Source organism: Camelus dromedarius, chromosome 14, assembly GCF_036321535.1.
Source record: "Camelus dromedarius isolate mCamDro1 chromosome 14, mCamDro1.pat, whole genome shotgun sequence".
Taxonomy (NCBI): domain Eukaryota; kingdom Metazoa; phylum Chordata; class Mammalia; order Artiodactyla; family Camelidae; genus Camelus; species Camelus dromedarius.
Window position 1 is genome coordinate 2,700,696 of NC_087449.1, and position 27,242 is coordinate 2,727,937.

Sequence of the window (27,242 nt, forward strand, 5' to 3'; positions counted from 1 at the left end):
GACGGCTTTCACACACACTTAGCTCTCCGAACTGAGCATGTGGAGAGACGTTCGATCATCTAGCACAAAGGGAACGGGTTGCAGGATAAAATTTTACTCTGGTTTCTCAATCTGTTTCCTAGTGCAGGTTTGAAATTCCTGCAGTTTTCCGTGTAAAACCGAGTTGGAGGTTGTACATTCCTATATATATGTATGGAATGGAGTTTGCAAATGAAAAGAATCTTTGTGTTCCCAACAAGCTAGGTGAAGGACGGCTTTCACACACACTTATCTCTCAGAACTGAGCATGTGGAGAGACGTTCGTTCATCTAGCACAAAAGAACGCGTTGCAGGAGAACATTTTACTCTGGTTTCTCAGTCTGTTTCCTAGTGCCGGTTTGAAGTTCCTGCAGTTTTCACTGTAAAACCGAGTTGGAGCTAGACCCTTCTCTTAGATATGTATGGAGTGGAGTTTGCAACTAAATAGGAACTTTGTTTTCCCAACAAGCTAGGTGAAGGAGGGCTTTCACACACACTTATCTCTCCGATCTGAGCATGTGGAGAGACGTTCGTTCATCTAGCACAAAGGAACGCGTTGCAGGAGAACCTTTTACTCTGGGTTCTCAGTCTGTTTCCTAGTGCCGTTTTGAAGTTCCCGCAGTTTTCACTGTAAAACAGATTTGGAGCTATAACCACCCCATATATATGTATGTAGTGGAGTTTGCAATTGAAAAGAAACTTTGTGTTCCCAACAAGCTAGGTGAAGTATGGCTTTCACACACACATATCTCTCAGAACTGAGCATGTGGTGAGACGTTCGTTCATCTAGCACAAAAGGAACGCGTTGCAGCAGAAACTTTTACTCTGGTTTCTCAGTCTGTTTCCTAGTGCCGGTTTGAAGTTACTACAGTTTTCACTGTAAGTCCGAGTTGGAGCTTGTACCTCCCCATATATTTGTATGGAGTGAAGTTTGCAACTGAAAAGAAACTTTGTGTTCCCAAAAAGCTATGTGAAGTACGGCTTTCACACACACTTATCTCTCAGAACTAATCATGTGGAGAGACTTTCGTTCATCTAGCACAAAGGGAACGGGTTTTAGGAGAAACTTTTACTCTGGTTTCTCAGTCTGTTTCCTAGTGCCGGTTTGAAGTTCCTGCAGTTTTCACTGTAAAACCGAGTTGGAGTTTTACCTCCCCATATATATGTATGGATTGGAGTTTGCAACTGAAAAGCAACTTTGTGTTCCCAACAAGCTAGGTGAAGGACAGCTTTCACACAAAATTATCTCTCAGAACTGAGAATGTGGAGAGACTTTCGTTCATCTAGCACAAAGGGAACGGGTTGCAGGGGACACTTTTACTCGGGTTTCTCATTCTGTTTCCTAGTGCCGGTTTGAACTTTCTGCTGTTTTCACTGTAAAACCTATTTGGAGCTCGTACCTCCCCATATATATGTATGGAGTGGAGTTTGCAACTGAAAAGGAACTTTGTGTTCCCAACATGCTAGGTGAAGGACGGCTTTCACACACACTTATCTCTCAGAAATGAGCATGTGGAGAGACTTTCGTTCATCTAGCACAAAGGGAACGGTTTGCAGGAGAAACTTTTCTGTGGTTTCTCAGTCTGTTTCCTAGTGCCGGTTTGAAGTTCCTGCAGTTTTCACTGTAAAACCGAGTTGGAGTTTGTGCTTCCCCATATATATGTATGGAGTGGAGTTTGCAAGTGAAAAGAAACTTTGTGTTCCCAACAATCTAAGTGAAGGCGGCTTTCACACACACTTATCTGTCAGAACTGAGCATGTGTTATGTAATTGAGTACAGAACATTGCATTCCTTACTTTCTAATGAGAGCTGTCTTGCAATGTAATGTTGTCTGCTTTGGAACTTCAGCTCAGCCACTAGGGCGCCTGTCAGTGTGTTGGTGTGATTGTATTTACACAGTGCATGTAATCTGGGCTTCCTCAGCCCCAAACACTCCAGTGCAGAATCATAAGCTGTAGCCATCACTTAGTTATACAAATACTTCTACAACTATATGAAACAAAAAAAAAAAAGAGAGAGGGTGTGAGAGATTGCCTTTATCAAAGTTCCTTTGATTTTATCTGCAAACTGTTGTTGAGCAGCTCTGTTTCCTTTGGATATGAATATGTACATTTCTTTGCATGTAACTTGGATTTTAGACTAGAACACCAACCTCTTGCTTTCCATGAGCCACAAAACTCATAGCCAAATGGCATATGTATGAAACATTTTATTCTTTTCTTCTAAGGCAGAATCCTTGAATCTGGGACTTGGGCTGTGATTTTGCTTTTTGCTCTTCCCACCCCTCTTGTCGTCTCACTCCTTTTTCCCACGTTGCCTCCAAGAGGTCATGGTCTCCGAGGAGCAGGTGGACAAACACCAGTTGGTCGACAAGCAGTCCTGCTGTAGAGGGAGCCCAGCCAAGAGCTAAGGGACATCATCAGAGAGGGCTTCCTTGAAGAAATGGGCTCTACATTCAGTTATGAGGGCAGAGTAAGAGTCAGCCATGAGGAATCAAGAGGGTGACTCAGGTTGCAGGAGCAGCCCGGGTAGAGGCCTGGAGGCTTGTGGGGTGGGGACTCGGGGAAAGTGCACTCTGTGGTCCAGGGTGGAGGGTGCCCCTGCTTGGGAGGACCCTGGAGTGGGCCTAGGGTTGGAAGGCTTTGGAGGAGCTTGGTTTTTTACTAGAACTGACACAGAAGAGTCAGTGAAGGGTGTCAGCAGAAAGTGACCCTCAGGAGAGGTACTCCTGGTTTTGCTTCTGATGTTCTACAGAAAGAAGGGGTCTGGGTGGGCGAGAGAAGCTCTGCCCGTCCCTTTGAGACCCACCCCTTCATTCATTTATTCATAACACATGCAATTCTGAGTGTCCAGGGGAGAGAGGGTGGACTCACAGTAGTAAGCAAAATGTATTGCTTCTTGAGAGCTTAGCAGTGTCAGAAGTTGTCTTAGCGTAGAATGTTCTAGGAACACAGCAGGGTCAACTAACCTAAAGTGCAGAGGTTCGAGGGAAGGAAGGCTTCCTTGACAAACAGTCAAAATGAGCCTGGAGGCAAGTGGGAAGTAGCAGCAGGTCAGGAGGCACCTGAGGTCATTGGAGACCTGGGTACTGAGGTGAGGCTGGGCGAGCAGGGTCGGGGGTGGTGCTAGAACTCTACCAGGGAGCCTCTGAAGGGTTTGAAGTGGTGGTGATGTAATCAAATTTGTTCTTTGGAAAGGCTGTCCTGGCTGTGTGTGTGTGTGTGTGTGTGTGTGTGTGAAGCGGGGAAGAGGGGGAGAGTGCCACCAACTGGAAGGGTCATTAGAAGACCATTGACAGGCTGGGGGGCCACCAGTGGGAGAGGGGCGTCGGGGCTGCTTGGGGACGGCAGGGGCTTTGTGGATGCCGGATTTCCTCATGGGGAGGGCTTATTAACGGGGAACCCCTAGCGGCACATTGTGGCTGGAAGTAAACTGATGCAGCCAGGTGGACTTTTCTCTTCTTCCCTGCCTTGTGTGATGATCTTAGATCAGCCAACATTTGGAACAGAAGAGCTAAGTTTCAGGGTAGTCCAGGACTTTGTTGAGCTCGTTCGAGTGAGATCTGATAGGATTTAGGCTTGTGTTGAGATCTGCATGTTCACTTAGCTAGAAACATCCCGTCTTTTGGATTTCCATAGGGGTATTTATTCTTGATAAAGATTGCTTTCTTGGTGAGAAGAAATTTAATACAGCTGCTGTCTTTCTCAAAAAAAAATCTTATCTTTTAAGAAATTTAATATTCAAAAGAATAGCAAAATTTAAAAATGATAAAGTAAGGCTTTGGTGTAGTTTCTTTGGTTTCTGAGTAAATGTAGAGTTAGAGCCTTTGCATTACTTAAATAGCACATCCTTGTCAGTATTTAAAGAGCTGTTAGTGAGCGCCCCAGGCCCCACTTCTCAAAGCATCATTAAATCTTGCTCTGAAATAGTGAAGTCATAAAGTTCTTGTTGGCAGAAGCCAAACAGTTGGTTTATAATTTGCAGCATAGCACCCTTTATAAAATAATAATAGGTTCAAAATTAAGAAAGTGGAAGATAATTGATTTTTTTAAAGCTGAAACATAAACTCTCTTGTGTTAATGTTGCAACTGGAAATTTCGAAAAGAAAAATCCTACTGCAATATCATCTACGTGGAATACATATATGTCTATCACGTTTGCAATGTAACTGCGCAGTGGTTTTTGAAGACAGGACCATTCCAGCTGAGATACTGGCAGTGATGCTTGCTGGTTTTCAATGGAAGACCCTAAATTTGCCTTCTTAGCTTTATTCTTTTCTTTTCTGTTCTCTCTCTCTGTATTTTTTTTTTTTTTTTTGTAGTGAGAGGGCTCAGTAGTGCTTTGCCAGCATGATTTTGGGGCAATTTGGGGGCAGATATCGTGCACAAGCAGTGAGATATTTCCATGCATTTTACTTTCCGGACATCACCATGGAACATGTGGGGGTTTGTGCCTGCAGGCCGGGATGCTGCAGGACTCCCTGGTCCATCACCGTTATGTCTTGGAGATGCTCCAGTCAGTGAATGACTTTCTGTGGCTTGGAGGTAAGGTAATCTGATGCAGATTATCAGATGTGTAACAAAGTACTGTTACTTGAAATAGAAAACCTATCAAAAATGGCTCTAAAATACAGGATGAAGGAGGAGAAATGACTGAGCTGCTTGCATGGGGAATATTCTCAGGTGACTCCCTCATGTGACTCCTGTCACTCCCCACCCCTCCAGCCCTGCACAGCAGTCATGCTGAAGCAAGCATGCACTTTCTCAGAAACGCGCTGAATTTCCTTGTGCCTCTGTTTGTTTGCTTTTTTTTTTTTTGAAAGCACATCTTGCCCTTTGCTTAAATGCCATCACTGCCTAGTCACCTCTTACACTCATTCTTCTGGACCTCGTCCGTACATAGCTGCTGAATGGATGAACTGAATTTAGTATCTCCATGTAGTGGAACATTATTCAGATGTAAGAGTGAATAAAAAAGAAAAAATAAATAAAGAGGAATATGAAAAAGGCCACCTGCTCTGGGAAGTCCACCCTGACTGCTCAACCCGCCCTTTTCCCTTTGAAACCCAACCACTTATGCTACTCTCTACTCTTTTTGATAGTACTTACCACCTTTAAAAACTTTAACACTTTCAAAAGAAAAAAAAATAGAGATGCTGATACCACTTCAACATGGACGAGCCTTGATAACAGCACGTTAAGTGAAAGGAAGCAGACACAAACGGCCACATATTGTTGACTTCAGTGATCTGAAATGCTCAGAATAGGCACATGCAGAGGCAGAGAGCAGGTGATGGTTGCAAGGGGCTGGGTGGAGGGGGTTGGGGAGTGACTGCTAGTGACAGGGGTGTTCTTCTGGGGTGATGAAGTGTTCTGGAAATAGATGGTGTTGAGGGCTGCACAACCGTGAGTGTGCAGAAGACTGCTGAGCGTTGTCTTTGGGAGTGCCTGTGTTTGGGGGCGGATTTACTTTGTTCTCATCCGTGAAGAGTCATCTTGTGCTGAGGCCATTCTACTCCTGTGAGTGGTGAGGCTCAGAGACTTTGCAGAGTCATGTGTTATTTTCCCCCTTGCTGAGTGTAAGCAAAAAATTTTTAAGCCTGAGAAAGTGCTCCATCTGCAGAAATGTCTTTCAGTTTTGCATGGTGTAAAAATCTTGAGAGATTTTTAATCGTTGAGGACAGCCTGTGGGGGAAAACAGCCTGTGAAGCCTGGGTGACACTGGGAAGAGCCGCGCTTCCATCCCTGACAGGGGTGGGGATTTCACCCCCGTTCAGGCAGTGAAGGGCCCAGACCCGTGAGCGGAGTTAACAATCGTGAATATTTACCTGTATCCGCTGCTTCATCTTGGATATTAATTTCAAGCTGAGTCAGTTTGTGGCGGCAGCCTCATCCTACATCAGGAATCTATACTATCTGCTCTTTGAGGTGAAGACCTGACAGACTTGATTATTTAACAGTCTCCCTTGAATTGATATCTCAGATTCCTTTGTCAATAGTAAAACAGCAGAAATATAGACGTCCTTTAATGCCGATGTGACCTGGAGCAGGTTTAGTTTCTGTGCCTCAGTGGCCTTATCTGCGGGTGGGGAAGATGATAACAGTGCTTCCCTCAGAGGGGCTGGTGAGGGGAGAGTGAGGAGCACAAAGGGAGGACTTACACGAGATGCTCATGAATGACAAAATTTAGTGCTCTCAGCCTGGTGAGGCCTCAGGGGCCGAGATGGCCGAACAGAGCAGTCCTAGCCGGAGCTCGATCCGTGTTGGCAGCTGTTATGATCAGTATCACCACTGTGGGTTATCAGGCAGTTTTAAGACTTGGTAATAGGAATTCATGAATAATGTTAAAAGATTAGACAACTCAGATCCGGTTTACATAGTTCTCAAGATTTCCTATGAGAAATGGATATTTTTCCCCCATCTTTAATCTGAGTTGAGTCTCTAAAAAACTTCTGTATTCCTCCATCTTTTTTATTTAATTCTCCATTTCTTGAAAAAAAAAGTCTTTAAATGGAGTTACTGGTGTCTGAACTGAGGGTCTCATGCATGCTGAGCACATACTCTCTAAAGTGAGGTATAATCTCCCCTGTGATTTTTTTTAAACTTTTCTTTCTTAGTATTCAGTGGTTAGAGGCCTCTAATTCTTTTTCTGGAGACATGTCCATGAACCTGTAAATCTATAATTAGTGGACAAAATTTGGTTTATGAAAAAATTCTATAAAACATTCTGCAATCCATTCAAAAGGAAATGCTCATTGACATAAAATGTTTCTCCTTAATGGTGATTTCTAATTTTTTGTCTGCCTTAACTTATTAAAAGTAATCCTCATCATCATAATGACCAAGCTTGCTCTGAGTGGACACCTCCCTAAGGCTAAAATGCTTTCCTCATGTTTTACCTCATAGCAGGTGTTTAAGGGTAGGTATCAGTGTCTCCTTTTTTGCAGCTGAGGGATTGAGAGATGGGGCAGCTTGTCCAAAATCTCACACAGCTGGCGCTGGCAGACTCAGGGCTGGAACCCAGGCTGCACAGGATGCTTTCTCAATGGCTCCTCTGATCAGCCCCGTGTAGAGTGGTTTCCCGAACTCCTGTGAGTCCATAAATGAACGATTTTAGCGGTCTCAGTATGATGAAGCCTTCAAAGGAGACACACCAGTGAGAATGTGAGACAGAGTGGCATAAATTGAAATTGTACATTTTCACAAATGTTGCATTCTCAGACAATGACTTAAAAAGTTTATATATTTTTTTATTTTAGTGCTCTGTAAACACTAAAATCAAAACATTAAAAATTATTATACTGCAAAATAGGAGTGGGCTTTGAAAGTCCAACCATTGCTAATGATGTTGCTTGTTTTTCTCTAGTGGTGCTTATTGACAGAAAAATTTACAAAGACTGAATTGGTTCTATGTAGTCTTAGTATGGAGGAAAGTTGTGTCAGTGAATATTGTAAGTAAAATCTTTACTCTTTTCTTTCCTGATGATGAATATGTAAGTTGTTTTCATGGCTTAAGTACATTTCCTCATTTGTGAAATTTGAGTGATGCCGTTTACCTTGTTTGACGGTGAGATGTAGACGCCTTGTATACAAAGCACCCAAGAGCTGCTTAGTAAAAATATGCTGTCACAAGGACAGATAGTTTAGAAGGATCAACTCTGAATACTAAAGAGGGTGGCTTGTTTCTGATGCATATTCAATATGCATATATATGAATATATGAATATGGCTTAAAGTAACAAGGATTCAGGGTTTTGTGTGTGTGTGCAGTATGAAGGTTTAATGAAATCTGTATCATTCTAGTGAGACAGGGACTAGTTAAATCACCTTAAGCAGACGGCCTTGAAGATTATTTACACAGAATGTGTGTTGTTACAACTCAGAATTCATGTTGCTGTGTAACCATCCACTCAGACATTTAAATTCGTAGAAATCTGACCAGAACTATTAAGTTTAGAAAAATCCACATTGATCATTTTAAGGGAATAAGCTTCTTTCTTTTGTGATTAAAGAAATTTTGATTTATTTTTCTGCATGCTTAATAGGTTTTAAAATATCAAAACATTGATTTGACATGTCACTTTTTTTAATAGAATAAAGCTCATGCTGTTTTAATGTGCAAATAAATGTTTTTGTATTTCAATACACTTGTATGATTTCCTGGCTCTTTGAGAAGTATTTTGCAAGATACTTAGATTACCTACTGTTGGAAAAATACAGACGTGACTTTTATGAATAGAGGTCTAGTACAGATCTGTTGGTTTTTGCTACAGTGCATGACATGGGGCCTAGGAGAGAGAGCTTTGCTGCTGCTTGCCGGAAGGACAGATCCCAGATCTCAGTCTCCCCTCCTGTAAAATGAAGTGGCTGGACTGGATTCTTTCCTCTTCTAAGATGAGTTTCCATGAGCCTGTGTCTTTTGTTTATATTCAAGAGTATTAGCAATGTCAGATTAAATACTGAATACCCCTTCCTTCCCCGAAGCAAACTGCAGTATGTGCTACATAAGCTTTTAGTTATCTGATTCTTGTTTCTGATTCAACAGGCAATTTTTGTGTTGCATCTTTCCCGGCAACCTGGAAGGTCTTTTTAGCCATAGGAGGCGCTGTTGCACCTTCATACAGTCTTAATATTCCTGTTTGTAAAGGAAGGCTTAACAAATATTTTTTTGCTTTGATTCCTTTGCTTAGTGCTTCAGAATAGCACAATGTCCATTATGTCTGTCTACCTGGAAAAATTATTCTGCTTATATCTTTGTTTTATTCTGTCATCTCGCTGTGAACATTTCAGACTTGCTGTGCAAACAATGGCAAAATCGGTCTTTTATTCCAGTGTTAGCAACCAGTGAGCCGGGATTTTATAAAGCAGCTAGAAGCGGCCTCTTGAGCACCTTAAAGCTGAAAAGTGTACTGAGTTCCCTGAGTATTGACCCAGCCGCTGTGTGTCATTTGGTGGGAGGTGATTTTGTACATAGAAGAAGGGGTGTAGTGATTTGACTTGGGTTTGCGTGCACGCGCTGCCACTGATCCACGTGAGCCTGAGTCAGTTTGTTCTGAGTTTCTCCCTCGTCTGTGAGATGGGGATGCTCATATATGCTTTGCAGAATTGTGAGAATTAGAAATTATGTAAATTGTTTAGCACAGTGGGAATGTCAAAGGGCTCATAAAGTTTAGCTCCTGTTTTGTATGAAGCCATCATTTTAGAGTCTTTGGCAATTACTAAGAAACAGGAAAATAAGAAAAGCTGGTTTTACGATGAAAGATATTTGAGGAGGTTCCATAGTTCCTATACCCATAATTTAGCATCAGCAAAGTCAGGACCGTTACACAGTCGCCCTGAACCAATGTTAAGCCACAGAATTTTTTGGTACTTCATATATATTGGGGCTTAAGTGGACCCAATACTTATACACATGTTTTCTCCAGCAGCCAACTGAGAGATGACACAGAAGAACAGACAGGCGATAAATGTCTCCTTTATTACTGATGAAGCCACGTTCTCCATGAAATTCAGGGCTGTGGGAAAATGCGTGTCATGATACTGTGTCCCAGAATTAGAGACTCACGCAGTCCCAGGTAACTCTGGGCCAAAGCGAGCCTTCCCTTAAGATGATCTGCCCCATCCTACCATGGAGCTGAGCATCCCGGGTGCTTCCCAAGGGTGGCCAACACTGGAGGGAAAGGAAAGGTTTCATATGCCCTGCTTGTCTCTCCGGACTCACACCTCAATCTGTTATTGTGAAGAGTGCTAGCCGTTGGCCAGGGGTCAGGAGTGTGAAGGGGGAAGCACTCTCCATGGACCAGAGGAGTGTGGAGGAGGCATCCCTTCTCTCAGTTTAAACAGGTGGTGGGATGCAAGAGAAGGGTGCTCCCCAAGAGTTTATAAGAGGGGAAATAAGGATTTCCTTTGGGACTCTGACTAGCCATGAAACACAGAAGATGATTAGTAGGGAGACTTGTAAATCACTTTCTTATTAAATTCACATTTGTTGAGCACCAAAAATGTGCTATATTCTTTTCTGAGCGTTTTACAGAAATGAATCCTTCAAACTTCACAACAAGTGAGTAAGGGAGATTTGATTGTTATCCCAGGTTTGCAATGTGGAAATTGAGGCACGAAGAGAGTAAGTAAGTTGGCCAAGGTCACAGAGCTAGTAAGTGGCAGAGCTGGTATTTAAACCCTGGCTGTCTGGTTTCCAGGCTCCCAGGGATGGGCTTTGGGTGTTTAGAGGTATCTGCATCCCTGGATCTCTGTACCTCTGTGCATCACTTAGCCCAGAAAGGACAGGGAAAGGAGAGTTACACAGGTGCTCACAGTCATGTCTCAGCCACTGTCAAAGGACAGTGCACCGTGATTGGCGTTAAATGTCTTCTGGGCAGCAGATCTGTTCGTATAACAGAAATTTAGTCCATTGAGTTAATCTAGAAAACCTTCCTGCTCTGCTTCTGTCCATGGTTGCCATGTGACTGCCTGCCCGTGATTGGGCCGTTGAGGAGAATCTGTACTCATAGTTGAACTCTGATATTTCAGTCTGGTTCGTAGTTTCACATCTCCTGTTACATTAATAAATTCAATTTCTGGTTTCTTTGCATCAGTCTCTCATGAGTTTGGTTAATGTGACATCAGTCCATGGGAGCCCAGTGTTGCTGACGGTATATTTTCTGAGCATGTTGTGGCACTTCTACCCATGCGGACCTGGGTGGAAGGTTTCCGCCTTCCACACTGATTTCCCCGAACAGCAGGGTCCTCTCCCACCCCTGGATGTGAGGCTGGGAGCTCTCAGATTAGGCCAGTCAGAGGCCAAGTCCACCAATCAGAAAATGATGAAGTCCTTGGAAGTGGGTTTAATAGAAAAAAAGGGCTTCCAGGTAGTCCGATGGGCTGTTCGAGTCCATTTGGTGAAAAGCTATCCACTGTTTCTGGTTGAGCTGCTTCTTTGCTGTTGAAAAGTCTGGATTACATGGAGGCATTTTAAAAAGCAGAAAGGTGTGATTTCATGTGGTACATCCACACCGGTGAGAAGTGATGGATGACCGCCTGTGTGAGGCATAGACAGAGTCTTACAAACTTCATAAAACAGCTTTAAAAGCTCTGCCATCTGAGTGCACTTCATATGGGGTCCAATTCATGACTGGGCATGCTGAGAGGGCAAATAATTGATAATGGCAGAAAGGACACGGAGGCATCAAAAAGGTCTCAGTCATGTTCCCTGTTTAAAGGATGTGGCACAATGTAATATATTTGAGCTGGTTCTTCACTGAACAGTTTCGAGTGTTTTCTGGGACTCCCCACTGCACCAAGGTTCCGTACAGCTGGGTGTCCCCTCAGTGCAGCTCTGTCAGCGCTCATCCTGGGCTGACGTGGTGTCACAGGGAGCAGGACGGTCAGCGTCCCCGGCTCCTCCGAGCTCCGTTTCTTCATCCGCAATGCTGGGTTTCTCTTCGCTGTCTACTTAGTAGGGTTGCTGAGAATCACACGTGATGGTTGTCAGGGGCGATTTGTGGTTGTCCCTGTGATAGTCATATAGTGAATATTTGATAGAAACTCTTGTTTTTTATTAAAATTATGGCTCCTAGATTGCAGTGGTTTTTAGTCTGCATTTACTCTTTTTATAACTTTATTCTTATTTTTAAATATGCACTTAGTTTTATTTATTTTTATGAAGGTACTGGGGACTGAAGCCAGCACATTGTGCATGCTAAGCAGGTGTTCTACAACTGAGTAATACAGACCCTCCTTGTCTGAACTTAAAAATAAATATTTCAATACACAAAATAGCTCTTAAACACCATCATGGGACCAATTTTCTGTATAGACAATTGAATACATATGCTATTTCAATAAGAATAAATGTTGTTGGGACATACTTTCTGAATCTGTTTACGTGTTTAAAAACGATCATAGGTAGTGATAAACACGAGTCTTGGATCCACTACTTAGGGTCTGTTTTGCCATCATGGGAAATTATATTCTACAGAGAAGGCTAATTGGGTCTCGTTGATATTTGGATGATTTAGCAGATGATGAAGGCTTTCAAAAGCTGACAGTTTTGTATTTTAAACTAACTACAAAGTTATCTTCTATAAATTGGAAGTCCTCAGCTTGTGAATTGCCCAGTAATTCAGTGTGTACATGTCTGTGTCTCTGTGAACGTGTGTGTGTGTGTGTGTGTGTGTGTGTGTGTGATTTCAGGAAGGTAGAAATAAGTTCCATATAGCCTTCTGATACCTTTCTCTTCCAGTTCAAGGTGTAGGCATATATTTATACAAATAAATTGATACTCTTTTGTCATTTGGCATATTGGTGGGAATAAAAGGTTCTCATACTTTTTTCAGAAGTGTTGGGGAGAATGAGCTTAGAAAATAGGAGGAGATAGAGGCAGGAAGGTTCTTTAATCTTTGTGCAGGATGAGAAACAGTAGCTTTTCTTTTTTCTACTAAAGCAAACTGGCACTGAATTGTAACATACTATTACTCAGAATTGCTTTTCTGATCAGATACGAGCGCCTCAGATTTTTCAAGGCAACATGAATGATGAAATGTGTTTTAGCATTTACCTTTAAATGTAGTTTTATTTTTTAAGTAAATGGCTATAGCCTGTTCTTTCTTCCAGCGTTACAAGAAGTTCCCATTGATCCAGGTACATGATAATTGTGCTTAGTTTCTTCGGGTTACTGTTTTGTTTTTTTTTTTTAAGTGCTTGTTTCATTGTGGTGTGAATGAATGTTTAAAATTTCTGGATTTTGATGTTTAGAACATGCTGATTTATCAGAACTGTTAAAAACCTGATTGTTGTTTGGTCCTCGTTTGGTGGGGCAACCTATTGATTTCTGTTGTCTGTTAAAGAGGGAAATTCTTCCTCTAGCCTGTAGATCATTAAGTGAATGGTTTGCAGTGTGCCTTTAAAATTCTTTGAATGCATTGAGCATGTTTGTCCAGTGAATTTTGAATTGACTCATAGTAACGACTTTGTTTGATTCTGTGGCTTTTGCTCCTCTCCACATGAATTTGAATTCTCTGTTGCATTTTGTATACGTGTTCTTAACAGGGGAAGAAATTTTGCATTTTTTACATAGGTGGGTTTTCCTATCCCCTCTGAATGCCTTCTGTAATTGATACAGCGAAAATCTGTTATTGCAGTGCTTAATTATTTCATTAACTATTTTTTGGCTTAATCAGAAACAATGACAAAGAATGATAATAAAAAAAAATGAAAACCTTCCTTCCTTTGAAGAATAGAAATGAGGTGGTCAGGCTCACGCGTGCTTTGTACCTGACACCCTTACTTTCATGTCATTGTGTATCATGATTCGGAGATGGAGTTGCTTCAGGTTTGTAGATTTTTGTTTTAACATTTGTGTTGAATTCATTCTCTAGGCTGATGTTTCCTGTTGCGTTTGTGGAAAGTGTAGATCAAGGGAAACAGATGCTACGTTTTGTATTCAGGAGGTTTGAGTTGCTGAAGAGAATAGAGTAGAGGGTGGGCTGAGGAACAGAGTGACACTCCCTCACCTCCAGGCTGAAATTGATGAACAATGAAATCAATTAGGTGTATCGGTATTTATTTGACCAATAGAAGTCAGAGGGCCCAGACTGTCTTGTTATGTGCAATGGAAAGTACTGAATTCACCTGCAGAATTAGGTGCTTTACCAAGTAGAAGCAGCTTAGAGCAATCAGAAAAATCAGTTCTATGATGAGATATAAAAAGAATATAATATCTATTATTTCTGAAACTTTTCTATGTTAAGTTGTGTAGAGCTAAAATTAAGTTCCAAGCACCAGGAGTTAAGAGTCTGGGTGGTTCTGTGGGATCGTTATTCAGGGATGTGTCTAGACCCTGCTGGAATGGCCGAAGCTGGCAGGAAAAGACCCAGAGCCAGGATTTGTCATCCTAGGGTGTCCTCCATAATGGTTCCATGTGATAGCCCATGATTGGGTTAACAAATTTAACAGACACCAGACGCATGTCAACCTTAAGAAGAAAAAGTGTGCTTAGTAACTGCTTTCAAGCAAGCACCTGTGCATCCTCACTCCTGTCTCCTTGCCTTAAAAAGCAGAGACAATGCCTTGCTTGCATATTTGAGGTTTTAGATAGCACTCTGTTCATTGCACAGCAATGACCCAGGCCCTCATCTATAAATGCTAGGCGTGCGTGCTGTTAGATAGTCTATTATCCCCAAAACACGGACCTGGCTGGACAGGTGGTCTGCTTTGTAATGAATATCTAAAGAATTTATCTTGTTCCCCTCTCCCCATGACTCCCCTAAAGGTAAACTAAGCCTTTTTACTCATTGTGGATTCTACAATCTCTGTCTCATCCTGTCTTTCCCCAAGTTCCTGTTTACTATCACACAACTGTTAAAGACTATTTTCTTTGATTATACACAATAAATATGGGAGCATTTGAGAGGCTCTTGGAGTTGGCTCCCTACTCCCTCTCGCTTTCTTTCCTTTTTCCACAGTCTTGAGTCATTCATTCCATGTCGGTTAGACTTCTGCCAGCCAGAACCCACAGTTCCAGGTGAGAAGGATGCAGACTTTATCTCTCCTACCCGAGGGAGAGACAGAAGAGAATTGAGATCTGCTCCCCCGTGGTCCCTTCCTGCCCCAGGGCCACTCCAGATCACCTGCAGCCTTCTGGCCTCTGCTCTCAGGGCCTCTGTCCCAAGACTGACATCAGCCTTTTTTTCCCTTGTCAATATTTCCTGTGCCTTTCAGGAGTTGGTCTCTTCTCTGCAATTCCACCCTGGCAGATGTGATGGTGGTCAGCGTGCTGGTGGGCAGTCATTTGGGGACTCCCAGGAGCCATTCTGATTCTCCTGAGTCTCTCATTCGGGGTTACAAAACTGTCGAGAACCGGAGGAAGCCCATTCACGTGAGGTCAACACAGTATTAAATCACTTTCATTTTATTTTTGAATTTTCAGTGGAGAAATTATTTGTAACAAACTGTTCCAGATTTTCGGCCGCCTGCTTTCCTCACCACTATTTCCTTGTTGGCTCTGGTGCTTGTTTAAAGAACCAGGTTTCTTCTCTGGTCATTTCTAGCAGCTGGGCTTGCCGAATCCTTGATCTGCATTTGAAGCAGAATGCTTCTTCTTGATGTCAAACTGATTTTCCTTGTCATGTCTTAATATTTTGTGTACACTCAGCAAATGTTTCAAGTGAAATGCTCTTGTCCAATTTCAGTTAACTCACATTTGCTGAACTCCTGCTTTCATGCTGAGGGCAGTTTCTTCTTCCTGTAATAAAATTAAGCAATTTGCATTTACTATGGGAAGGTACTGGCCCGAGGTGCTCTCGTTCTTAACAGTTTTAATAACAATCCACCCATTAAAATGTACAGTGGTTTTTACTCTATGCCCAGAATTGTGCATCCCATTCAATCTTAGAATATTTTCATCCCCCCAACAGGAAGCTCCTTACGCATAAGCAGACATCCCCATCTTCCCCATCCTCCCACAGCCCCAGGGAGCCACTTTTCTGTCTCTGTGGGTTTGCCTCTGCTGGAAATTTCATGTAAATCGAGTTACTTCATGTAAGTGGAAGCATCTATTGTGACTGACTTCTTTCACACTGAGTAACGTTTTCAATATTTGTCCACGTTGTGGCCTGGGTCAGTACTCTATGCTTTGCTATTGCTGAATAATATTCCTCTGTATGGCTGGGCCCCTCTGTTTACCCATTCATCACGTGATAGACATTTGTGTTGTTTCTGCTTTTTGGCTGTGATGAGTAATGGCACCGTGAATATTCCTGTAGGAGTGTTTATGTGAACATTTGTTTTCAGTACTCTTACGTGTGTGCCCAGGAAGCAAAATTGCCTGGTTATTCAGAAACCAAATGTTCAACTCTCTAAGGACCTGCCAGGCGTCTTTCCAAAGTGGCCAGGCTGTGTTACATCCTCACTAGCAACGGCTGCAACCTCTGCATCTTCTGTGTCCTCATTAGTGCTTGTTACTCTTTTTTTGATTATAACCTATTGTAGTGAGTGTGAAGCGGTTTCTCCTAGTGGTTTTGACTTGATTTCCCTTACAGCTAATGATATTGAACATCGTTTCGTTGTGCTTATTGGTCATTTGTATATTTTCCTTGATAAATGTTTTCCAGATCCTCTATTCATTTTTTAATTGAGTTGCCTTTTTATTGTTGAGTTGTAGGAGGTTCTTTTTGTTTTTTTTTGTTGTTTTTTTTTTTTTTGGTAGATACAAATTCCTTATCAGATAAATGATATGAAAAAATTTTCTGCTGTGTGTTGTTTTTTCACTTTCTGGATGGTGTCCTTTGAAGCAAAGTTTTAAAATTTGATGAACTCCAATTTATCTCTGTTTTCTTTTTCCTTGTGCTTTTGGGGTAATATATAATATCTGAGGTATTTTATTTAAACATTTATATATAAAATAACTTAATTATTAGGACCGTTCTAGGAGACGGGTGCTGTTGTTGTCCCCAGCCTATGGATAGGAGACTGGGATGCAGAAAATTTCACTGACTTATCAGTGTCAAAGCTACCCAGTGCTGTGGGAGTTCAGACCCTCATGTTTGTCCCCAGCATCTGTGCTCTTCACCACCATGCTCCACTCCTTCCTGGAATCGTTAATGAAAAAGTCTTTACTTTTTTGATTTCTTGTTAGTTTTTGTTTTTCTCATTTGGGCATCTCCTCATTTTCCTTAAAGAGATCAGTGTAGGTTTATTTTAGGTCTCATGTAGGCAGAAGCATTGCTATCAGTTAACTTCTTTATTACTCACTCCCCAGTGATGGCTGTTGCTAATTGACCTAATGAAGTCTTGCTTTAGTCTTTCCTTCTCATGACACTAACAACAGAGTCATGACTTACAGAATGCTTAAAGAAGAAAGTACTTGATTGATTTTATTTTGCTACTCAATGAAACCAATCAAATAAAAACCCCAGAGTTGACACAGACGGTAAGCCCTCCAGAATAGGGTCACTGTCTTCCTTATGTTTCATTTGTTTGGTCACAGTGTCTGGATAGTGCCTTGCTGTCCAGCAGTTTTGTTAGGATACAGTGCTCGTGAATCATTGTAAGGACAGAATTTTGACAACAGACTGCTGTTCATTTCACGAGGGAAAAGTTAATATAGAAATACTGCTCAGATCTATTTTAAAATTAAGCTTGGAATTTTGAGAAGAGTTCAAGAAACCATACAAAGATCTTTTTCACTAATTTTAGATCTATCTTAGACACATTATGGTTACATAGCAGAGTACCTTATCAAGTAGATTTGACAAGAGGTGTGTATTATTGATTATTTGTTTTAGTTGAAATATTCTACCTGGGATAAAATATTCAGTGCCCATAAATGAACAAATATGTTTGTATTTCTATGCAACATGGGAGCAGACTTCATATGTTTCTATATAATATATATGACTGTGTGTTTTAATCTGTCTTTCAGTGTTTTTATAGTTTTTCAGCAATGTTGTAACTTTAGAATTCTTCTAAGAAAATCACCCCAGATTCTAGTGCAGTTTGTACTGTGTATCCTGTCTTACGCATGGGATTCCACTGTCCCCACAGGGAGGAATTTCCTCTTCTATTGAGTTAGTATCAGAGTTAAAGGAACTGTGATTTCTAGGCCTTTGCTCTCCATGTGTTTGCAGTTGGCTGTCAATCGCAATTTTCCCTTTCTTGAGTTTTCATTGTTCAATTAGAATTTTTGAAAATAACTATTAATATGTTGCATCGGTCTCCCTAGAAACTTGATGTGTTTGTGCTTTTCAGTTTTCAATTTCTTAAAAATGTAAATGCACACTTGTTTTTAAGTAGTCCTTTTTCACTAGATATTTGGTTACCTCTTTATAGTTAAAATATTTTTTTCCCAATGAATGAATCGGTGTGCATGTTTTAAAGATACCTTACTTTTTATTTTTCTTATTGTAACAGTTATATTCATTGTAGAGAATTTAGAAAATACGGATAAACACAATAATAACTTCACAATGGCCTCTAATCTCACCTAGACATACAGTTGTAAGGTTTGAAATTCAGAATTACAAGTCCTCTCACATTGTTCTTCTTTTTCAAGTACGTTTTGGTTACTGAGACCCTCGAATTCCCATATGAATTGTAGCAGCAGCTAGTCAGTTTCTGCAGAGGAGCCCGCAGGGATTGTGATCGAGACCACGTTGAATATACGGATCGTTCTGGGGAGCACTGCCATTCCAAGAGCACTGTCTTCTGATCCAGCAATGTGCGTGGTTTGTCTGTCCAGGTATTTAGGTTTTGTTTAATTTTTTTTTTAACAGTGCTTTGAGTTTACAGAGTTATTTTACTTTTTTTTTTTTTTCCTTTATACTGAAGACAAGTGTGCCAGGTACCGGGATCAGAAGTGTATTTGAGCCCCGACACTTGCTGCCACCATGGTCGCTGCGCTCTTTGTTCACCCGCTCTACAATCTTGCACAGAATAGGAGCTCAGTAACTCTCTCTCTCGAATGATTATATGCTTGTTGGATGATGCTTGAGAGTCCGTGTGATGATTTTTTTCCCCAGCTTTTCCCCACTTCTTTACTATGCCCTTTCTCTTCCTTTCCTCCAGCCTGGGTTTCAGTTTACCTGTGGCATTGATTTTTCTTGTCTGTAGACACTTCCTTTCACTGGTTCACGATAATTTTACATGTGGGCTGTGGAAACTTGCTAGATGTCAAGAAAGAGCCAATCCATTGCATGCTAGTATTTTTAGAGTGCATTATTGTTTTATCGATTGAAATTAAATCAGGGTGACCCCCTGAGCCCTCCCGTGAGCTGTTTTTGCCTTCCTACACGTGATAATGCTCTGGTAGCTGAATATGCCCTTTCCCCAGACTTGGTTTTGGAGTTAAGTCACCATCAGTGGAGCCCTCTCTTTAAAAGATGAAGAAAACATTTGCTCCTTCTCCCTGGTTGGGGACTTGGATGAGATGAGGTAACAGATAAAGAATGGAGCCCCACCTCATTCTAACACCCGCTCGTTCCGTTCCTTTCTCCACGGAAAAAGAGTACAATTCAACACTATAAAGATTGATTGTGAGCAAATGAGATAGACAGGAAAACCGATTATTTATTAAATATACTTTCATGCCAGAAACAAATGTATTATACACACAAAAAGCACACAAAGCACGGTAGTACCGTGATTACAAACGTGGGTTCGAGTTCGAGTCCTGCTCTGGAGTGACCAGTCCTGTGAGATGGAGAACTGGTAGGTCGGCTTAGCCTCTCCCGGGCATGTTTTCTGTCCTGCAGTGATGGGGCTCTCTAGGCGTCCCTCCCCCTTAGAGGTGCTGTAGGGTGCAAATGATGCGCCTGGGCAGCCCGAGCACAGCTGCTCGTTCCTCGTAAGTGCAGGAGAGCATAGCTTTTGTGGTGAAGGCTTTTAACAGTCCCGTGTAGACTCTCAGTGCTCCGAAGGGATGCCTTATTGTTTGGAGATGGGATTCTCATTTCTGTAAATACCCAAAGATTGTGTAATTGGGCCCTGCTAATTTGAATCTATTCTTTAGAAAGTACATATTGTAGGTATATTTTTCAAGCATGCATGCTTTTTTCTTTTATTATTTATAGTTCTACCCTCTCTCTTGGTGGGACATTTCATGGAATCCAGGAAACAGCCCTAAGCCACCTGCCTCTTCACACGTCTCAGTGGCGGTTTTCTTCCCTGACTAGAAGAGGGTTCTGCACAGGAAATTTTCTTTGTTCCCCTTTTCTTGGAGTCTCTCTGTCTGTCTGCCCACCTCTCACCTGTCCAACTGTCCATTTCTATACCCACTCATTCTTCTGACTTGTTCCAAAAAGCATTTCAGGCAGCTTACAGAAGAACAGATGCCAAATAAACAGGTGAGAAAATGGGGCCAAGTTCAGACAGTGAGGCTAGGAGGCGAGCCTGTGTGAGGGTGGCAGGCATGAGAGACACGCGTCTGCCCTGTGACTTATAAGATCGACAGCAAGAGTGTGCCTGGGGCTCCCAGCAGACACAGGGAAACAGGGTTTGTGGGAGATGCTCACTGGCTGTGAAATAAATAAGTGGCTGAGTAGAAGCGCAGCCTTTCCAGCTACTAAGGCTTAGGAGAATACTTTGAGTGTCTTCAACATCAGAGTATTTCATCTTTTCTTTTCTCAGAGTTCTACATATAGTTGGTTACATTCTGTGCCTGGAAATTTCTACAAAATTTCTTCCCACGTGAGTCCCATAACTCAGGAATGGGGTGGTTCTGCTCATTGACTGTGGTTGGCCAGAAACCAAAAATGACAGCTTCAAAGGAGCCTGGGATTTGTCAGTTATGTTTTGTCAGTACTGTAGAGTTCAAAAAATGCTTTCACAGTATCTCTCCATCTGAGGCGGCAGCGTGCTCTCTTACCAGCATCAGGAGCTCAGGGCCACGGGATGGTGGGGGCTGACTGCACTGCCGTCAAGACAGCCGAGCTAGTCACTGCAGGTGTGGTTCTTTACGTAAGGCCTTTCATGTTCTTTACTTGAATGTTTCAACAGGGAGTGAATTAACTGAGTCAATTAACATTTAATAAATATGATGCTTTGTTGAAAAGACAGTTATAGACAGAATATAAGCTCTGAAGCCTTTAAAAACGGTTTCATTACTGAAATTTCAGTAGGGGAGATACACAGTTTATCTTATTTATGCCTCTCTTTTAAAGTAACAAAGAAACAAGACAGAAAAGTCAGAGGATGTTTTCTGTTCTTCCTTTCTGCTTGCAGGTGCCCTCACCTCCAGTAGCATCCATCCAGACACCGGAACTGACACTGGCCGTGCTCAGAACTGCCTCAGCCCTGAAGACACAACTGACAAATAGAAGGGGGCCACGCCCTGTTACAGCAGGTGCTCTCACTTTGTGGATCCTTATGTAACTGAGGGGTGTTAATCAGGATTGCCCGTTTTACATTGTGTGGCGCTGCTGCGGTGTCTCCTAGTTACTTGTTTCTGTAAGTATTCATGTATTTTTCCCCACTGCGTGGTACTACACGTCTAAAAATGCTTTTTTCAGATGAAAAATAATGTTCATTTAACATAATATGTTTGAAAAAAGGGACAAAAGTGTCTATCCTGGTCCCACTACTCAGAGATAATAATTAACAATTTAACATTCATTTTCTGTTTTTTTGTCAGTGTGTATCATCTCTGTCATAAAAACCAGTGAGCACTCTGTCCCTTTTTACTGTTCGGAGACCTCCATTTTCCATTTGGCTTATTACATGTTTTTCTACAATATTCTATCTCCCCTGGCATGATTTTTAAAGACCAGTGTAGCATTCTGTCTTATGGAGGCATCGTCCATTTTACTTCGGACTTAAATAAACTTTTAAATTCCAAGTATACTTAACTGAAATACTGAAAAGAGAACTGTGGTGGTACAGGAAGGCCCCTAAATCCCTTCCCATTATTTCCTGAGAGTAAAAGCTGTTGAAAATTTGGTATATATATTTCATGACCTTTAGGCCTATGAGATACATATATATAAACATATGAGAAATCAATGTATAGGTGTGTGTATATATGCTTTATTTAAAAATGAGACCATACTATATGTTTTTCTGCAGCTCGCTTTATTCACTCAGGGGTATATCATGGACGTCCTCCCACTCCAGACTCACCCGGCCCTTTCAGATAGATTGGAGGGGTCTCCTGATGTGCGGGTGTCGTCTCTTGTCCACGGACACATTTGGTGGGAGATTGCTGTGGACAAGGCCCTGGACCTCGGCGAAACGCCGGCTCCCTCAGTGCCCGCAGCTCGCCTTGATTTACCGCATCATTGTCTTGATGGTGGACAGTTAAGTTTTCTCTATTTTCCACTGTCAGAAAGAATGTTTGAGTTGCATCCTTCTTGTACAGACATTCCTGTGATCTTGTATGTGTATTACTTTAGTTAAGGCTTCTGGAAATTTAGTCCCTGGATGTGACATTTACATTCATCACAGACTCCTTTCAAGTGACTAGAAATTCCTTCTCCATTGGGGAATGAAAAAATGCACAATTACATATGTAACCAATTCTCTATCGCTGGATATGATTTCACTTCAGTTTTTCTTCCCACCTTTGTAAACAGTGCTGTGTAAATGCCCTGATGGGTACATCTTTTTGGACTGATTTTTTTTTCCTAAAGGAAACGATTCCTAGAAGTGGAGTTGAATCAGTGTGTATGTACGTTTTTCAGAGCTTACAAATCCATTGATATGTCATCCTCTGAAAAAGTCGCTCATGATTTGTTCTCCCACAGATGGACACTAGCTAGAATATCTTAAAAATATTTGCCAATATGATAAGCAAAAGTGCTTTTTCATTGTTTTTGTTTGCATTTGATGACCAGTGAAGTTTTGAGCATTTTTCACTCATTAGCCATTTGACTTTTTTAAAATGAATGATTCCTTTTGTCCTTTGCCCACATTTAAGTGAGGGAGCTTCTTTTTGCTTTGTGACAGCTTTTTGTATGTTATGAAAATTAACTTCGTGAATTCATCAACATGTATCACAGAGCTTTTTCTTGTCATTTCTTTCCTTTCATTTTGTTCAGGAAGTTTTCTGAATTTTGTTGTGGCTCAAACTATTCTTAGGATATTAAATGTCTTCCTTATAGGTTTTATCTTTGACTTTATTCTTAGAAATACTCTCTTATAATGGAATAAATCTCTTCTGTAGGTTTTTTTAATCTCTAAGATGGAGATTATAATAGTACATGTTATAGTGAGGAGAAGTTGAGTTAATAAGAGCAAAGAGTTGTATTTGCTCTTACTAGTACTTTTTAATATTTACATCACTATCTGCAATTTATCTTGTGGTCATTATGACAGGAATGGAATTTATTCTTTCCAGGTGATTCTCTGTCCCAGGACAATTATCGAATTCATAATTTTCTCTTTGATTTGAAATCCCACCTGTACAAAATACTTACATACACTAGAGTCTCTTTTTGAGCTCATGGTTCCCTTCTGTCAATCTCCTTTCCTTACTCCAGCACCATATCTTACATATTGTAAAAATTTATTTAATAACTGGCAGTCTGATTTTTTTTGATTCTTTTCTTCCATCCCAAATTTTCTTGTGAAGTATTATGACTTTATTATTCCTGAAGAATTCCAAAATATTTTGTTCAAGTTAAAAAAAAATCAGATTGGAATTTTCATGGGATTTTTTAGTAAGTTTTGAATTATTCTTAGGAGAACTTACATCTTTACAAAACTGCTTTTCTCCATGCAATATGTTTATGTCTTTACATTAATACCTCTTACTTTAACCCTCAGTACAGTCCTGAAGTTTCTCCATTTAGAATATGGGCATTATTTTTGAATTTATTCCAGATTATTGTTTATCTTTTTGTTAATTTTGTAAGTGAGAATTTTTTGCTATTATATTTTTAAATGCTTCAAACTGACATTTAGAAAGGAAGATTCGGTTTGTCAATACTCACTTTGTAACTTGTCATTTAAAATTGTAAGTATTAAGTACTTGTTCCAGAATCCTTTCTTTTCTGTTTTTAAAAATTTGTTTCCAAGATTCTCAAAATGTTCATAGCTAAGTAGTATAGGTGGGGACACAGATGGAGAGAGGTAGTGTGGCTCACGTACAAACTGTGAGCACTTTCATGGCTGCCTTTAGGCTGGAGAAGCTGCAGAAGAGCCCAGGTTAGACCAAGGGTGGCTTTGTCTGCACTTGAAAGCCAGCTTTCCTGCCTGTATGGTGAAGCCTGGTGGGCGTGGCAGGTAGATGATCAAGGTCTGATCAAGGTCATTGGCTTCACAGAACGCTGTGTCTGTGAGAACTGGAGACCATTACCATGGGAAATGCTTGGCGCCAGGAACACTGCAGGGGAGCTGGGGAGCCTGTGTGTTAAGGATTTTCCAGCCCTGGGAGTGGGAAGATGAGACTCTGCATTCAGATCTGAGTTTGAATTCATCCTCTCTTGTTTACTGCTCCTCTGGCTTTTGTCAAGTTATCTACCCTCTTTGAACTCCTGTTTTCTTGTCTCTCAAAACAGGAGAATTACAGCCTGCTGCTAGAGTGTTTGCTCAGGGTAAATGATTTGTGTCTATAAGATGCCACGTACAGTCACAATCTCAGTGAGAAATGGGCTGTCGCCTGTTCTTCTGCAACTCAGTGCTCGATAAGTCATTGGGGGAAATCCAGTCCCTAATTTGTATGTGATGCAATGAGGAACAAAATTAACGTCTTGCCTTTCCCTAGCAGTATTCTTACTTCTTTGCTTCATTTACCTCTTTCCTCCTTTACTCTCCCCTTTCACCTCCTCCACCAAAAGAGACTGAGTCTGTCTCAGAACACTTCATTCAAATTACTTTAAATGTTGGCTCATCCCCATGAAATTACAGTGAAATTAAAAATAATCTGTACACGTCCCAGACATGATTATATTTGATTTACACACACACACACACACACACACACACACACACAATATCAGGCTACCTCCCATTTGCTGAGGGAGAAGGACCACTTTTTCTGAGTTTTCTTTCACTGAGCGTGAGAGCAAAGTCTCTTAAGCAGAAATTCGCCTGGCTTCTTGCATGGTTTTTTAAATTGGATTTCTGCTTTGTGTCCACAGAAATAGTCTCCTATTAGAAGAGGGGAAGTGGGGACAGATATTCTGCTGAGATATTGGTGTCATCATATTTGAGTTGGAAAGGACTTACGACAGCATAGAGTCGTACCTTTTTATGGGTGAGAATCCATGATAGTGTAACTTGGACAAGAACCCGGGTCTTCTGTCTTCATGTCCACGTGGATGAAGAGGCAACTGGGTGGGGGATGGCAGGGATCCTTGCTTGAGTTCCGGGGTCTTGCTAGTTTCCATTGTTCAGCTGCCTTTAGTTTATGTCCATGTGGCCTCTCATGGGAAGGTCACTCTATCCTGATACATTGAGTTTCTTATCAGCAAAACGGTCTGGACCCACTCATGGTTCCCAGAGATTTTCTGCTGACCTGCTGACACTTTATATACATGAGACCTAAGAAACTGCTGGATATAAAATCCTTATTGTTATCATTTGCCCTCGAGTTCCACAGGAATGGGGTGCTATCTCAGGCTGTCTAAGGCCAGCTCTGAACAAAGATAGGGTGATAGGCTGTGCAGCTGGACACTCCCCAGTCGAATGGGATTTCCACCTTAGTTTTTAGAATCAGGCAGATTAGTTCAAATCTTACCTTTACCAGTTATTAGCTTTGTGACCTTGAGGAAGAAACTTTACTTTTTTGGGGACAAATTTTCTTTATTTGTAAATAAGTTCAGTATTTATTTTAGGGTTTTTGTTTTAGAATTGAATGAGCTAATTCCCTCATTTATTCCTAAAATACTGATCACATGGTTCTATGCTGGTGACTTAGTGGTTGATTACTAAGGGACTCAGTAGTGAGAATGTGGGTGAGGCTCCCTGGATAATAGAGCTTATATTCCATGATATGCTTGTAAAAGACTGGATTGCAGTGGATTTTTAGTAAATGTCCATTCCTTTCCTAATCCCCATTGATTGTGTATATATCTTTATACTAATATATGAACAATTTTTTATTGCAATTTAAGTCTTTTTGTAGTATTTAAAGTATGTAGCTATAACAAAAGTACGTGAAATAAAATGATTTGACTTTTATTTTCTTTTCAATAAGCAAAACAAAATAAAATAGAAAAGAAAAGAAAAAGTTTTGATGGAGTAGAAATAATTTTATTTCCGTGGAATTGACTCCGTATGTTAGGTTTTTCAGTTGTGTTCTTAAACAGCATATAAAATTGACAGGTTTTGACTTCAGTGTTGATAGTTGGGTGAGTATAGTTTCTTTTTGTGGTTGTATTTGATGAATTATTTGCACTAGATCATAAATAATGTGCATGTTGCATATTGGAAACGAGGAAACAGTGGAGACATACTACCTCCAATGCAGTCATTTTGTTACCGAGTCCAAACTCATTCTGCTCACCAAATGACAGGCCAATAAACTGGGAGATGAGGTGTTGGAGCAAGGAATAGTGACTTTATTTGCAAAGCTGGCAGGCCCAGAAGATGGCAGACTGATGTCCTGGAGAACCATCTTCCCCAAGTCAGAATTGAGTCTCCTTTTATACTAAAAAGGGGCGGGGCTGCAGTTGGTTGTTGGAAACTTCTTGTTGTATGAATTGCTTGTCCTTTGAATCCGCTGTTCTTGCAGCTGTCCATGTGGATCAAATCATGTTGTCCCTGTAAAACCTCCAAAAATAAAACAAAGTTATTCTCTATTTTGCAACTTGCCATCTCTACGTAAGTGCAGATTAGTTAGCATCCTTCAAGATCACGGCCAGGAGAAGAGGCTGTCCTGGATATTTCAGTCTAAAGGCAACTTTCTTTTACAAATGGTGCAGAGATAGCAAGTCTGAGCCTAGAAAACAGGGCACAGGGTTAAAGCCAAAGGAACAGACCTAACATGGGGTAAAAATTGTTCTTTTCTATTACAATTCCCTTTTCCACTTCATAGATAATTTTAGTAAGAAACAAGAGCAATTTTATATTTTTGCTTCTTAATAACCGATAAGTGGGCCAACTATATTTTTGTGAGCAGGGATGCTGTGCGGGCATAGGGGACACAGCAAACTCTTGTTGGGGGTGGCCGACCCTGGAACATGTCTGATGCCCTGTGAGTGTTGGTGGGGGTCCCCCTAGCCAGCAGCTCTCTTTAGGAGCCAGCATATGGGCATTGATATCTGGAGACCTCATTTTCGGTTGCAGGAAATTTTTTAGATACTGCGATTGAAAAATCACTCCAGCTGGGGATAATTAGGGAAAAAAGGAAAAGGAAAAGGGTTTGGAGTAGAGTAGAAGAGAAGGACATCAGATCACGGAGCCTGAGTGCTTGGCAGCGGGGCTTTGGGGGAAAGGGGAGCAGACGTGGGGAGGGGCCTGGCCCCGGAACCAGCTCCTGCACCTGTCCCCGTGCCCAAGCCACATAGCTTTTAATTGGGCCACCTCTCTGGGCTGGATGTCACCCTGGGCAGAACCTTGAGAATCGAAGGTAAGGGGTGGGCAGCACTCACCTAGGGGGTCACTGTGGATTTCGGTCAAGTCCACAGTGCCTTTTCTGGTCATGTGTCTTCACTTGTCCTTTATCTCAGGATCTGAGGAGGAGGAGAAAGGAACTCAGGTAGAGATCCAGGAAGATATCCGACTGTGTTAAGAGAGGACAGACACAGTGACACGGGGAGAGAGGACACTTGCAGCAAAGTAAAATGACTTCA

At 41.4% G+C, this 27,242-nt stretch overlaps 1 long non-coding RNA gene across 1 annotated transcript; it reads left to right on the forward strand.

Annotated features, from left to right (window-relative positions):
- Positions 1-17,994: 17,994 nt before the first annotated feature.
- Positions 17,995-22,527, forward strand: LOC135322852 (uncharacterized). Its single transcript, XR_010383745.1, has 3 exons — positions 17,995-18,253; positions 20,734-20,958; positions 21,574-22,527. It is a non-coding gene; the product is annotated as an uncharacterized LOC135322852 (long non-coding RNA).
- Positions 22,528-27,242: the final 4,715 nt, after the last annotated feature.